At 49.6% G+C, this 14,461-nt stretch overlaps 1 protein-coding gene and 1 non-coding gene across 2 annotated transcripts in view; both read left to right on the top strand.

Moving 5' to 3' along the window:
• GRID1 (glutamate ionotropic receptor delta type subunit 1) overlaps nucleotides 1–14,461 on the top strand; it is a 662,424-nt gene that overhangs the window by 217,832 nt on the left and 430,131 nt on the right. The window lies entirely within an intron of this gene.
• TRNAA-CGC (transfer RNA alanine (anticodon CGC)) lies at nucleotides 13,603–13,675 on the top strand. The gene has a single exon. It is a non-coding gene; the product is annotated as a tRNA-Ala (tRNA).

Here is a 14,461-nt window from a genome sequence, read left to right as displayed (position 1 = left end):
AGATTTTTTTTTTTTTTTTTTTTTTTGCGGTACGCGGGCCTCTCGCTGCTGTGGCCTCTCCCGTTGCGGAGCACAGGCTCCGGATGCGCAGGCGCAGCGGCCATGGCTCACGGGCCCCGCCGCTCCGCGGCATGTGGGATCTTCCCAGACCGGGGCACGAACCCGCGTCCCCTGCATCGGCAGGCGGACTCGCAACCACTGCGCCACCAGGGAAGCCCTCAGAGGTGATTTTTATTTCATTTCTGGTTGGTGGGTGGGAGTGAGGTAGGGGCAAGGAGTCCTTGCTGTGTGGGGTTGATGGGGCCTGGGAATCCCAGGCCTTGCAATTGTGGACTGTGAGTAAATGTTTCACGGAGTTGTTTGAGCAGGAGCGCCAGGACATTGGCACGTCGTTCTCTGTCCCACATTGGGACCGGGACACTCTGAGAAGCTGAAGCCAATTTTGGCTGCTGGAAGAAGGATCCGAGAACTGTTTGTTCACTGCAGTAGCTTTGTTCTGGTGATCTATTGCTGTGTGATGAACCACCCTGAAACTTAGTGGCTTAAAACAAAAACTATTTTATTTTCTCTCATGTTTTCCTCGGGTCAGAAATTTGGTAAGGGCTCAGCTGGGTGATTTTGGATTGGGTCTGTCCTGCTGTTCCAGTCAGACAATGGCTGGATCTGGAACAGTGAGGGGAAGGAGAAGCTGGAGGCTGGCTGGGCATCTCTCCCTCTTCACATGGTCTCTCTGAATATACTAGTTTGAGCTTCCTCACAGCATGGTGGCCTTAGGGTAGTAGGATTCATTACATGGCTGCCCAGGGCTCTAGTATTTATAAATGTTCCAGCAAGCCAGGAGGGAGCTTGGGCTTGTCTCTTCCCGAGTCCGGGCTGGATCCAGGGAGAGAGAGGGGCTAGGGTGGCACATTGCATCCTGTGTTTGGCTTGTGTGGTGTGAGCATTCGTGGTCCTAGCATTTGAGAGTAGCCAGAAGTCTACTGACAGGAGACAATGTTTTTTGTTAAGGCACAGAATGAAATCACAGTGACACTAAGGTGTGACATCCCCTCCCTGAGCTGTGGCTGTACAGTCTCTGCCTTGACATAGGTTCTGAGGGTCCGTCATTCCTCATGGTTGGTCTTACTTCTTGTTATGGAGCTAAGCTGAGGTCACGAAAGGACATGTGACTTGGGAACCTCCCAAGGGTCCTAGAGAGATCCCTTGAGAAATTCCTCTGTCTAAGGTCCTTGGTTTAGCCAGAGCAAGACCAGGTATGGTGGTCTGTGCCTGCATGTGTAAGAGATGGGGCCCATCTCAGGGTGAGGGGTGCCAGGAGCTCAGCCTCAAGCCAGGGCAGAGGCACGCTTCCTGGAGGACAGGGGCAGCCGGAAAGGCAGAAGTCCTACCTGGCATCGCTTCCCCCATGGTAAAGGTACCTCTCTTCAGAAACTGGGATTTCACATCACAGCATTAGAGAATAGTTACATTGAAGGTGATATTTAATTTTTATGTCCAAACTGGCAATACCTTGACATTAATTATCCTGCTATAATTAAATCTAGTAACCATTACATTTGCCATATAATGGAATGTGGTTACACAGGACTCTAGCGAGGCTGATGGGTCTCTGAAGCATAGAATCTGTAATTTAAAACCCAGGAACAGAAGTCCTGGAATGCTGGCTACGATTTTTTTACCCCACCTTTTCCCCTAGTGATTAACTCATTGTTAAATAAACATTTGGTGAAGACTGGCACTAGAAATACATGAGTGAGAGCACTGTGCCTGTCCTCAGCGAAAGTAGGCAATCATCAACAATGCAGAATAGATTTAAGTGTAGGTATGATTGGGGTGTCCACCAAAGCCAACATATCCCCCCTGGGGCCAAAGTAGGCTTTCTGTAGGAAGCAATGTATGAGATGAGTCTTGAAGGACAGGCATGAGTCAGCCTGGGTAAACAGTGGGCAGAGGACATCCCAGGTGACGGATCAGCAAGTACAGGAGCATGGGAGGGAAGCACATGGAAGCTGGAGAAATAGCGTTTTGGGGACAGAATAATAGGCATTTACAGGGAGAGTAGGAAGCAAGGCTGTGAAAGGACCCCAGATGCAGTGCTGGGGGCTGGAATCAATCCTGAAGATAGGGGAGCCATTGCAACATGGGTGTCACATCTGTGCTGCTGAAAGCTCTGGGTGGCCTCAGGGAGCAGGGTGGATTGGGTGGGGGCCTGGGGCCAGGGAGGAAGGGTGGTGGCAATATCTGGGTGAGCGTTGACATAGCACTCATGAAGGCAGGGATAATTGGGGAAAAGGGAACACTTTTTTTTTTTTTTTTTGCGGTAGGCGGGCCTCTCACTGTTGTGGCCTCTCCTGTTGCGGAGCACAGGCTCCGGACGCGCAGGCTCAGTGGCCATGGCTTACAGGCCTAGTCGCTCCGCGGCATGTGGGATCTTCCCAGACCGGGGCACGAACCCGTGTCCCCTGCATCGGCAGGCGGACTCTCAACCACTGCACCACCAGGGAAGCCCAAAGGGAACACTTTTGAGGACTATTTTGGAAGTATAGAACTCAGGACGAGGCTCCAATTCTTAAAAATAAACTTTTAATTTTAGAATAGTTTTTGATTTACAGAAAAGCAGCGAAGATTGTACAGAGAGTTCTCATATACCCCACACCTAGTTTCCCCTATTATGAGCATCTTCCATTCGTATTGTACCTTTGTCACAATTAATGAACCATTACTGATGCATTTTTATTAACTAAAGTCCATGCTTTATTCAGATTTCCTTCTGTGCCTTTCCTGCTCTAGGAGCCCATCCAGGAAACCACATTGCTTTAGTCATCATTTAGACTCCTCTTGGTTGTGTTAGTTTATCAGACTTTCCTTGCTGCTGATGACCTTAACGATTTTGAGGAGCACTGGCCAGGTATGATGTAGAATGTCCCCCAGTTGGGATTTGTATGATGTTTTCTCATGATTAGACTGGGAGAGGAAGAGTGCCATTCTCATCGTCACATCAAAGAATGTGCCATCAATATAAGTGATCACTGTTGATGTTGACCTTGACCACCTGGCTGAGGTCGTGTTTGTCAAGTGTCTTCACCATGAAATTAGTTTGTGTTTCCCTTTTCCTATACTATCCTTTTTGGAAAGATGCCACAGCGTGCAGCCCACACTTAAGGAGAGGATGCTCCACGTGCTCTCGGTGAGCCACAGCCCTGGCCACCTGGTCTGTCTTGCAGCTTTCATGCTCTTTATGAAACAGAGAAGGCCATTCAATTCCACTTATTAATTCAAGTCAAACCCACAAGCACTTTTGCATGTTGACTTTTGCATGTGTGTCGGACCTGGCACTGATCTCCAGAAATAGAAAGATGAGTGAGACACATTCTCAGCCCTTGAGAAGCCCTCTGCTTGTGGGTGTCATCCTCCCATAAGCAGTCTCCAGCCTCATGGCTTCTAAGGCAAGCTAAATTTGCTTGAGGTTCCAACCCTGCCCCTTCCAGCCTGTCACCCTTGGGGCTCCTCCCTGAGTGCTCTATTGAGGAGAAGGGATGCAGAGCAGCATTATTGCTCTTGGGTGTTTGCATGACAGATTCTGGGGGTAGAGGTATTGCAGACATGCCTCAGCCTCAACATTTGAGCCTCAGTGCTTTCCAAATACCTATTTTTCATGTCATTATTGTGTTTCTGTGAAATAAAATTTTGTAAGCACTTATCAGTTATAGCCAAGAAGGTGACAACTGCATTGGGTTGATTTTTCTGCCATTTAACCCTAAGCTGTTACAAGATATGCACACGTTTTGGCCTCTCAGGGCAACAGCTCGCAGGCTACTTCTGACAGGAGCGGCTGGGATGGGGCTGACCCTGGGTAGTGGGGTAGCTGGCTCAGCAGGCAAGTTGGATCTTTGCACAGATTCATAGAGTAGCTAAACACATGGGGCTGGAACCATCCTCTTGAGTTGGAATTGTGGCTCCAGCACTAACTATGGGATCCAAAGTGAACGTTTCACTTTTCTCACCTGCAAAATGCAGGTAATGTTATTACCTACCTCACAGATGGCTGTCAAGATTGAAGGAGTTAATACATGTAAAAAGGGTGCCTAGCACAGGGCAGATCTTTACCTAGGAATTATATTGACTGTTATCATTTCTCACACAGGCAGGAGAGACTTATGACGTTGTGAGCTAAACAATGGATCTGGGGTTCTCATTTATTTATTTACTCATTCATCTGCTTAAAAAATATTTTAACATGACCAATAAAATTTAATTTACATATATTCACAAGTTCTTTCATAGTTGAGTACAAAAATAGACACTTACAGTTTCAGAATTTTCACTGAACGTCTTTCATTTCTGTGGTGGGGAGGGTAATACACTTTACTATGATACGAATGAGGAGCCAGGTTTCTTTGTGTGACTAATTCTAAATATGGCTAACATAGTAAGTCAGAGTTACTGTCACTGGAGACCAGCATGTCATTCATTTGTAATCCAAATAAAACTGGTGGTGCCCCATGGCCCAGCCTCTATGTAAAGCCACACTAGAAAAAAAACAAACAAACAGGAAACATAATGATGTGCTTAACAGTTCTTGACTGAATCCTTTGAAGACTGTCAGAAGATCCAGTTCATCACTCACAACACTTCTTAAGATCCTCATTCTCTTTCTCTCTCCCCCTTTGTCTCTTAGAAGCCACTGTCTCCCCAGGTTCTGGATACGTCACCTTTCATAGTCCACATGTGCTCTTGCTTCTCTTCCTCACTCCTCCTTCTTTCTGCCCCTATTTTTTTTTTTTCCTGCAAAAGTCCACAAACCAGCCCAGGAAGCCCGAGGAACTGGAGGAGATACAGTGGCTGATACTGGGTTCCTGTTAATGGGCTGGGAGGGAAGAGTATTCTGACATGACTTGTCCTGACACGTGGTTATTTGGCAAATCGGCGCTGAGTGCCTCCATGTGAGTACCTGTCCCAGGTGATGGAAAGGAGGTGTGGCATGCACAGAGAGCTCTGTGCCTGCACAGGGCTGGGAGGAGGGAGCATGTGAATGTACTTTTCTATCAGCTTCCCTCTGAACAGGCACGAGGCTGGATGAAACAATAGGGAACCGAATGTAGTTCCAATTTGGGCTCGACTTGGGGGATTGAAGGGGCCTCAGTTTCTCCGGAGACAGGGGAGAGGAAAAGGCGGAATGTGTTGAGAATGTTTCCAACTGGATAGGTCTAAAATGGGGAGGAGAGTGTCTGTCCCGTTGGGGGTCAAGGTGTCAAGATTGCAGGTCATGGCATCCTTCAGATCTGAGCTCAACTCTCAGCATCACCTAGACGCACTGTAGGACTGGACCAGAAGCCTAGCTTCCCTGAGGCTTGGTTCCTTGTCTGGGGCTGGAAATCATGTCAGCCCCTCCCGGGGGGGACAAGCAATCAGAGTGCAGGTTGTGGTGTTCTGTGACTGCCACCTCTTCCTCTTTCACCTCCTCACCTGTCCACTCTCCAGGCTCGTGTCCCTGGATGAAGGCACAGGCCACAAGCTCAGCCCTGTCGGGAAGGTGCCCATCTCCACATGGAGCCCCACGGAGATAGCCCTGCCTGGAGCCTCCTGCTTTCACCTTAAGGGGAATCAGGCACGTTTTTCGACACTCCATGTCTGGTAGACGTGTGTGCTCCATCTGTCACCATGGCCTTGCCCTGTGCAAGGCACTGGGGGGCTGTGCTGGAGAAAGATACACTGCCCTTGCTCAGGGGATTATAATCTGGATGGGAGAATAAGACCAAGACAGAAGACACCAAAGTGGATGTTGATGATGGCTGTGGACTCAGGGACTTAGAAGGATGCTCATCTCTTGACTCCATGGGCACAAACAGTGGCCTCTGCTTACACACCTCCAGAGGTGGGGAACTCGCCATCTACTGAGGAAACCCATTCTGTTATTGGGCAGCTCAACAGTGAGAAAGCTCCTACTTAATGTTGGGCAAAACCTGTCCCATGACTTCTCATTAGTCTTAGATCCATGTTCTGGGCCACATAACAATTTTACTCTTTCCCCCATGTCAGTCCCTCAGTTATCTGAAGGTAGTATGTATTCATCTTGTGGTCCTCTTTGTAAGCCAAGCCCCACCAGCTTCCCTCCTGGTCTTGAGTCCATCAATATTTATTGAGCCCTTCCTGTGTGTCAGATGCTCTACAACTCTGCAAGGTGCTGGGGTGATGGGTAATAAGACAGGTGAGGTCCCCACAACTACAGAGCTTACATTCTGGGCGCGAGAGGAAGAGGCAAAAAGCAAGATGATATCACATGATATCTATAAGAAGGAACCCAGAATAGGATGACGTGATGTGGAGTGATTGGGGGCCACTTTCGACTTCTGATCTAAGACCTGCTTGATGGAATCAGGCCCGTGAGGGCCTTTGCTCTTGTAAGGGAGACCTTTGCCATTGCCAAGGTCCCAAGGTGGGAATAAAGGCCGACTGGTTGGAAGAACAGAACGAGAATGATTGAGTGGCTGGAGCTTAGTGAGAGGAGGGGAGAGAGTGACATGTGAGGTGAGAGAGGTGGGTGACGGTACACCTCCTGGGCTCTGCGGCCCAGGTGAGGAAGTGGGTTTTATTTTAAGTGTGAAGGGAAGTGATTGGAGGGTTTTTCTAGGGCAATAACATGAACTGTTTTCCATTTAGTGATCCCTCTGGCTGCTTTGTGGGGCGAGCCTATAAGAAGGCAAGAGTGGGAGCAGAATGGATATCATTGCCCGTATTATACTAATAGGACCCTTGAAGATTTGCTTGGACAAGTACTGGACAAATCAGAGGCTAAATGTCTCGTCTCTTGCAAGACTTGGGGTCAATGAGAACCTCTGAGTCTTGGTTCCTTGAATACCCAACTTCTAGGAGTATTTTCTACTCATGTAAAATTTGTGTCTGTCTTTATTTTCGCCCAATTCTGGGCAACCCTGGCCAATGGGAAGCCTCCACACCTCGGCCAAGGCCCCCAGGCTCTGGGTATGGCCAGCCCTGGGGAGAAGAATGCTCAGACACCTCCACACTCAGTAGCCTCCCAAGGCGCCTCGTTCTCATGATGTATCATTAGGAAACAAATCAGTGGAAATTGGCCTTTCATCTTCATCAGCGTCACTTTTATGCTGCAGAAAAGGCCCATCCTCATTAGAAGGCGAGGAGGAGGTGAGATTTGGAGCTGGAGCTCCTTGGCAGGTTCCACCATCACATCCCCCACCCCCGTCCTAACTCAGCCACAGTTGTCATCAATCTGTATTTCACTCCTGCTTTCATCCTTCACTTTCTGTTTGTCATTTTTGGAGAAGAATCCTCTCTGTTGGCACATTTGGAAACCTATTTCATTGCTGAGGAGAAGGGAACAATACAGGTTTTCATCTCAGACTAATTATGCCTCCAATACACTGATGCTGAATAAAACCAAGGGGAAGGTAATTGGAAATTTTTGATGTGACATTCACAGCTTTGAGAAAAACAGATGTTCGCCTGAGGAGCTGGGAAAAGAATGCGTATCCCTGAGGCTGGCCAATGAGGTCCATCGCAGGAGGTTGTGGGTGAGAGCTGAGCCACCCCTCATCCTATAGACATGGCACGGGGATTCTCTGTGAGCCCATCTGTTCCTTGTTGGCCTGGCCTGTGCTTTGTCCTCACCTGGGCCAACGTGGATGACTCCTGTGTTGTCATCTAAGGCATTCAGTGGCGACTCAGGTCTTCAAACAGAAGGTGTCTGCCTGCAGCCTTGTCTCTGCCACCCACCAGCTGTGGGACTCCGGGCAAGGACTCTAGTTGCTATGATTGTCCATTTCCTCATCCATCAAATGGAGCCAGCACCTCACAGCATCTTACAGCGTTCCCCTGAGAATTCAGTGAGACAGTATCTGTAGTATGCTCAGAACATGGAAGTCCTCCAGAAGTTTGCATTTTCTTTCTAAAAAATGGTACCTTCCTGCGGATTAAGGCTGTGCCAGTTCATGAGTGCTTCTTCTCATCAGTTTGGATTTTTTTGACCTCCTTAAATAGCATGACTTATTGACCAGCTCATCTCTGCTTTCTATTAGCCTGGGAAGCTATGCACACTACATCTACTTCCTTTGTCAAATAAACCCTCTCACCAAATGCAAATAATAGTGGAGAACTGAGGCAACTGAGTGTGTCTTGGGCAAGCCCCTTTATCCCTCTAAGTTGCCTCTTCCCCACATGTCAAACGGGGTAAAAACTGCTGGGCCTAATTTACGGGACATGTATGTAGGGGGAATGAGAGAGGGGACGTTCCCTTCTGGCTAGAAAAGACTCTGGGTCCCAAGTGGCCCCAGTGACTGGGGCAAAAACACGTCGTGCTGCACTTATTCTTGATACGTTGCACTCCCCGTGCTGGCCAGGAGGAACTCTTGAAGGGCAGACGCTGGGTGTGGCCAGTTGAATAGTTACCCCCAATTCTTCATCACGCCCTTGCTGTGGCCTCTTGGTGGGTGGAGTATACTTTCTCATGCTTTGGCTTGGTTTGGCCACGTGTCTTGCTTTGGCCAACAGCATGTTAGCAGGGGTGACAAGGTGCTAGTTCTGAGCCCGGGTACAAGAGATGTAGGATGTTTCCACCTCTCCTCCTGAGTTGCTACCACCTTCACCTTTAAGAAGAGAAGGAATAAGCCCTGGGTAATCCACTAGTCCCAGGGGGATGAGAAACATAAGGGTCAGATCACAGCCACTGAGCTGACTGACCCACAAACCTGCAGTGAGAAAAAGATCTGCCCCAACCAACCCACACATCTGTAAAAATATATCACGGTTGGTTTTAGCCACTGAGTTTTTTTTTTTTTTTTAACATCTTTATTGGAGCCGCTGAAGTTTGGGTGGTTTGTTACATGGCATTATTATGGCAAGAGCTTACTGATACGGTGGGCTGTATTTGTTTCTGCATTCCCCACATCCAGCATTATGCCTGGTACAGGAGTAGTGGAAGTTTCCATCGCCAGAGGACAACAACTGGACAGTTGCAGTTTACTGGGTAAGCAAATGAATGAATGAATGAAGAATTTTAGTTGGTTGTTAAACCTGATTATTAACGTTGATCCTTCATTTAAGTTGACACACACGGACGCTCGGAGTCTGAGGGTCTTCTGGGCCTATTGAGGTGCCCACCCTATCTGGCTGACTCTTTCAGAGTCTTGTCCAGATGAAAAGTATGAGTGTCAGCTCAGGAGAGGGAGGAAGAATGAGCCATGAGAGCCTGGTCCTGGAATACCTCCTCAGTGGCCTGAGGAGAACTGCCTTGAACCCTGGCCTTGTGGGTGGTAGCGACTGGCAGTCCCCCTGGTGCCCCGCCTACCCCTTGTTCTCTCTAGGAATGCTGTCCTCCTTCCCAGTAGCTGGTTGCTCTAGTAGTCCTGTGACAAGCACTGTGACCCACACCATCTTCCCTGCTGCCTGGGGCAGTCAGCCCAACCCCAGAGACAGACCCCGGGGCCTTTCCATTTCCCTCTGAAAAGCCCTTTGCAGAGGCCTCCTGGTGGCCAGGGAGAGAATTGGGATGGGATGACCCCGGGATGAAAGAAAGACGGGAGTACTTAGTGTTTATTGAGCGCTGACAGTGTGCTAGGCTCTTCACATGCCTTTTCTACTTTATATACCAGAAGTGCTATGTTGACTCTCCCTTTTATAACTGAGGACACGGAGGCCTAGTGAGGTGGGGGTAACTTGCTGGAGGTGGCTTGTGGAAGCAGGATTCGGATCCCAGCCACCTGGCTCCTGCGTCCCAGCTCTCGGCAGTGCGGTGGTCTCACCCCGGCCTGCACAGTAGAGGCATCTAGGGAGCTTTCAGACAGCTTTGAGGCCCAGACCCCACCCTAGATCAATTAGGAGGGAGCTGTAGGATTGTGACCAGTCAATCAGATGCTTAAAAATCTCCCCAGGGGATCTGATGAACATCTGGGTGGGACCATCGTATGATGTCCAGGCCTTACTGCTTGCAGCTGGGTCTGAAGGGCCATCTGGCATTGGGACACAGAGTAGTGGACGCTGCTGTTCTTCTGTGGAGTTGTGTGTGTGAGGGAGTTGGCATGGCTTGGCCACTGTGACCTTGAGGGTGGCCATGGCCCCTGGGCCTGATGACAGAGGCCCCTACCCTGGGGCAGGTCAGTGGGGCTCTGTGTGTTGGGCACCCAAGCCCTTTGCTGAGAGCTTTGTGAGCCGTGCTCAAGCCGGCAGCACTGGGGTGAGTGATCATCCCTGAGCATGTAGTCTCTCTTTCTCTTTGCACTTCAATTTGCTCCTTTTTCCCTTCGTTCACTGCTTAGCTGCTAAGCAGAGGCCTTGCTGGAATTTAGAGAATGGCTGTTTTGACTTACAGATGAGGGAAGACACCTTAAAGCAAGATAAGCAGGAAGGCAAATGCATATCGTGATAGATATTCAGTCTCTAACCATGTCTGGAAGAGTGTTTGCTTAGAAAAAGGGTCAGGAGAAAAGCAGAAGCAAAGGGCAATGAAGGGAAAGTGGAATGAATGTTTGGAATTTTGAACTTGGGCTGGCGTTCAGGGCTTGGGAGAGGAGCAAACTCAGATGATGGTGTGCAGGGAGGGAACAGGCTCCCAGAGGGAAGCGGGCCAGGGTGGGGACGGATGAAAGCCAGCTGAGGCAAGGGCTGCCCTGAAATAACTCAGGAGACTGAGTGATCAAACACAAAAACTGCCAGACTCACAGGCACCCGTGGGCCCTCTGACGCGTGGGCCTCTTCCAAGAAGTGCTGACGGAATTAGGAAAGTGATCAAAGACCTCCCCTGTTGAACACAGGACATGCAAATCAAAGAATGTGGGAAATCAGAAAGACTAGAAGAAAGGCAAGTGAGAAAATGTAAATAACTCTGTGGAGAAAAGCAGAGGGCATCTGGTACAGGTGGTGGGGTGTGAGGGCTGGCACCACTCCCCCCTACCCCAGGGGTTCTGCTCCTAGACAGAGATGGAGCTGGGCTCCCAAACATCACCCGTGCGTGTGTGTGTGCACGCAGATGTGTGCGTGTGTGTACACGCCTTTTCTCATGGAAGTTTCCAGTGCCGGAGGACAACAGATGGATAACTGCTCCATTCCAAGCAGGCAGTAATAATAACAGCTAATATTTGGGGAGGCTTACCACAGACCAGGCACTTTCTGAGCACTTTCTGTGTCTTGTCTCATTGAATCCCCTCGATCGTATAAGGTAGAGATGTAAACAAAGTGTATTTCCATTTTATTTGGAAAAACTGACATGATTCCTAACCTGGCTAGGGTTTGGGCTGGCAGCCTGACTCAGGATTTGCTTCTAACACTTGCGCTGCTTGTATGTTGGACGCTTTCAAGGGACACCTTTCAGATCGTGGTCATGGTAGCTGTGGATCTTCTCATGACACACTTCTGCTGTCAGCGCTCTTGGGCAGAATAGCTCTTTGGGCTGCTGCAGCCCACTCCTGGGTTCCCTTTCAGAGCAGCAAGCACACAGGGGGAATGTGAGGCCCTGGAGAGGATGCAGGTAGGTGGTGAGCTGCTCGGGGCCCCTCTGGAAACTCATGGACACGCCCTTGAAGTTTGGTGTCTTGGCTGCTCGGAGGAAGGAGATGCCCAGCAGACTGGAGGAGTGGTAACTGCAGGCTGACGGCCTGTAAGCCCCTGGCAGCATCACCACCAGTGTCAGGGGCTACCTGAGGCAATAAGAGTCATACTCAGTGAAACAGCACCAGGAATAACATCTGGGTTCAAGTCCTCAACGTTCCTGCTGTGTCTGCACAGTGAAAAACTCCCATTCCTGGGCCTGTAGTGCAATAATCCATTTGCGTCTACTTCGGGTTTTATGTAGGCAGGTTTGGCCTCAGCCCACACAGGTGTCTGGGTTCTCTGACCTCACCGCTCTCCTAACCTCCTCCATCCATCTTAGCAAACGACTCCTACGACCTCATCCTGGAGCTTGCCCAGCTGCAGAACTGCTCCATCTCCACTCTGCCACTCGAACTTTCCATCCTGTTCCAGTGCTTCCCTAGACGTGTCCTTTGACCTCACTGAAACACCCCCACCCTCACCTCATTGAGCAGGGATCAGAGAGGTGAAGGACTTGGCCCAACTGTGCCACCCAGGAATAGAACTTGAAGTTAAGTCTCCCTCCTCCCAGCCCCATTCCTGAAGGCAGGTCCGTCTTCCCATTCTCACACCTGAATGCAAGTCCTTCTTCATAGTCTAACACCTATTTTGCTTATTTTTAAGGCATTCTGACAATATCAGGATGAATTTCATAACCTTACTGCCTAGCCCAGTCCCCCTTTTCATTTTCTGTATTCTTCTCTAACCACATGCACACAAATTTCATAAAGAGTCACTCATAATCTAGAGGCAATTTTGTGTTCTGCTTTTTTTTTTTTTGAGCTAACATCCTGGCATAAACATTTGCTGTGCTGTTGCAAAGACCTCCTAATGATCATTTTAAATGATTGCATTGAGATAAAGAATTGATGTTCCATAACCTACCCAATGTTTCCTGTTATTGGACGTTGTAACTTTTTCCAATTCTTCAGTCAGTTCTTTTAGACAGTGTTTCATTGAAAATCTTCACGTGTCAGGTTTTATTTTCCTCCTTGGATTGTTGCTGATGGGAAATTTCCAGGGTCAAAAGAGTCAGGGTGCCAGTCTCCTGAACGGCATCATCTCGGTCTTGGCTACCACGCCCTGTGGTGGTATCATCGCCCTCCTTTTACAAATGAGAAAACTCGCCTTTCCAGAATCTTCTCACGCTGGCTTCCTCTCCCTGGAGCAGCCCCTGCTGCTCTTGTACCCACTTTGCACACCTCACTAACTCCTATCATCCTTTCCATTTCAGCCCAATCACTGCTCCTCGGGGCAGCTTTTCCTTGGTGCCCTGCCATACCCAGGTCTGTTAGATATGCACATGGCGCCCCGGGCTTTTCCTGCAGAGTGCATGTTTCACTCTGCAGCGATATATCCATCGCATAATTATTTGACTGATGTCAGTCTTGCCCACTAGATTCTAATCTGTGCTACAGAGGGTGGTATGGCCACCTTTCCCCCCATAGTGCCAGCCTGGGGCCTGGCATGCAAAGCGGTCTTACTGAATGCTTGCTGAATAGGGAATGAGGGCTCCATATGCCAAGGACATATACCACTGGTAAGGGGCAGCTGGCCCCTCGTGCTCTGCTTTCCTTGAAGAAAAATGTTCTCAACATACCCTAGCTGTGCGCCTAAGAAGGGTATATCTCAAGCTTGAGACTAGAGTGCAAGCGGCAGGAGGCAAGAACAGTGAGCAACTTTGTAATGTTCTTGGAAGACAGCATGGTGTGGTGAGGCAAACAAGGCTGCGGGCGGTAGCAAGGACGTGCTCCTGATCAGCTCTGCACTATGTAACTGTGGGGCCTTGGGCCGAGCCGTCAATACCACTGGGTCTCAGTTTTCTCACCTGGACAATGGGCACACACTGTGCTCCCCTGGGAAATAACCGTGACTTGGAAGTGACCTTCCCTTCCCTCATTGTCCCCTTGAGCAAATGAAAGCTACCCCAGTGCCCGTATCATTCAGCTTTCTTCCCAGGTATTTGAAGAAGGGGAACACCTTTTGTAAAAACACAGCCCAGGGACTTCCCTGGTGGTCCAGTGGCTAAGACTCTGCACTCGCAATGCAGGGGGCCTGGGTTCGATCCCTGGTTGGGGAACTGGATCCCACATGCGTGCCGCAACTGAGGAGCGCGCACGCACAATTAAGGATCCCGCGTGCCGCAATGAGGACCCGGCGCAGCCAAAATAAGTAAATATTTTTTAAAAACCCAAAAACCAAAAAATAACATAGCCCATTAAATTCAAAGTGCTCCTCAACTTCCTGGGATGGAATGCAGTGATATCCTTATCCGGGTGTTAGAGCAGCTGTAAATCAGTATTTTTTTCAAACTCAGGTGTAATTATGTGAATAAATCATGAAGTCAGAAGTGGGTTGGATTGATGCGTCAGGTAAATTCATCTCAGCAGCGAGTGGAGGTGCATGGGGGCCCGGGAGTCGCCATAGCCCTGCCACCGGCTGTAGGTCTTGCTGGTTTCCCGGTTCTCACTTGCGGCCTTTGCCCTCCTGTCCTCCCTGCCTCATGGCCCTGGACTTGCCTTCCAGTGTGCTGTCTGACCGCCAGCTGCGTGGAAAGGCCCAGTGCACATCGTCGGGCTCTGGAGGGTCATGGGAGCAAGGCATCGGGGCTGAATTTCAGCCGAATCTGAGTATGGTGGGAACTTGGGTGCAGGCGTGTGTCTGAAACTGAAGGGTCAGAGTCAGAGCCCCTCTGTTTTGGGGGGCTGGGGTGGGGGATAGGCTGGGTCCCATCAGAGGAAGCATGGATGGCTCTTGGCATTAAGTCTGCTGAGGATTCCCTCAGATGTATGGCATGAGCTGTTCTCTGGTCCTCCCTATCTCTCTGTCTGCCGCCAGCTAAGGCTGAACCTTGGGCCTTGGGACA

Source organism: Neophocaena asiaeorientalis, unplaced genomic scaffold (genome assembly GCF_003031525.2).
Source record: "Neophocaena asiaeorientalis asiaeorientalis breed wild unplaced genomic scaffold, Neophocaena_asiaeorientalis_V1.1 scaffold714, whole genome shotgun sequence".
Taxonomy (NCBI): Eukaryota; Metazoa; Chordata; class Mammalia; order Artiodactyla; family Phocoenidae; genus Neophocaena; species Neophocaena asiaeorientalis.
This window is presented reverse-complemented; position numbering and strand designations above follow the sequence as displayed.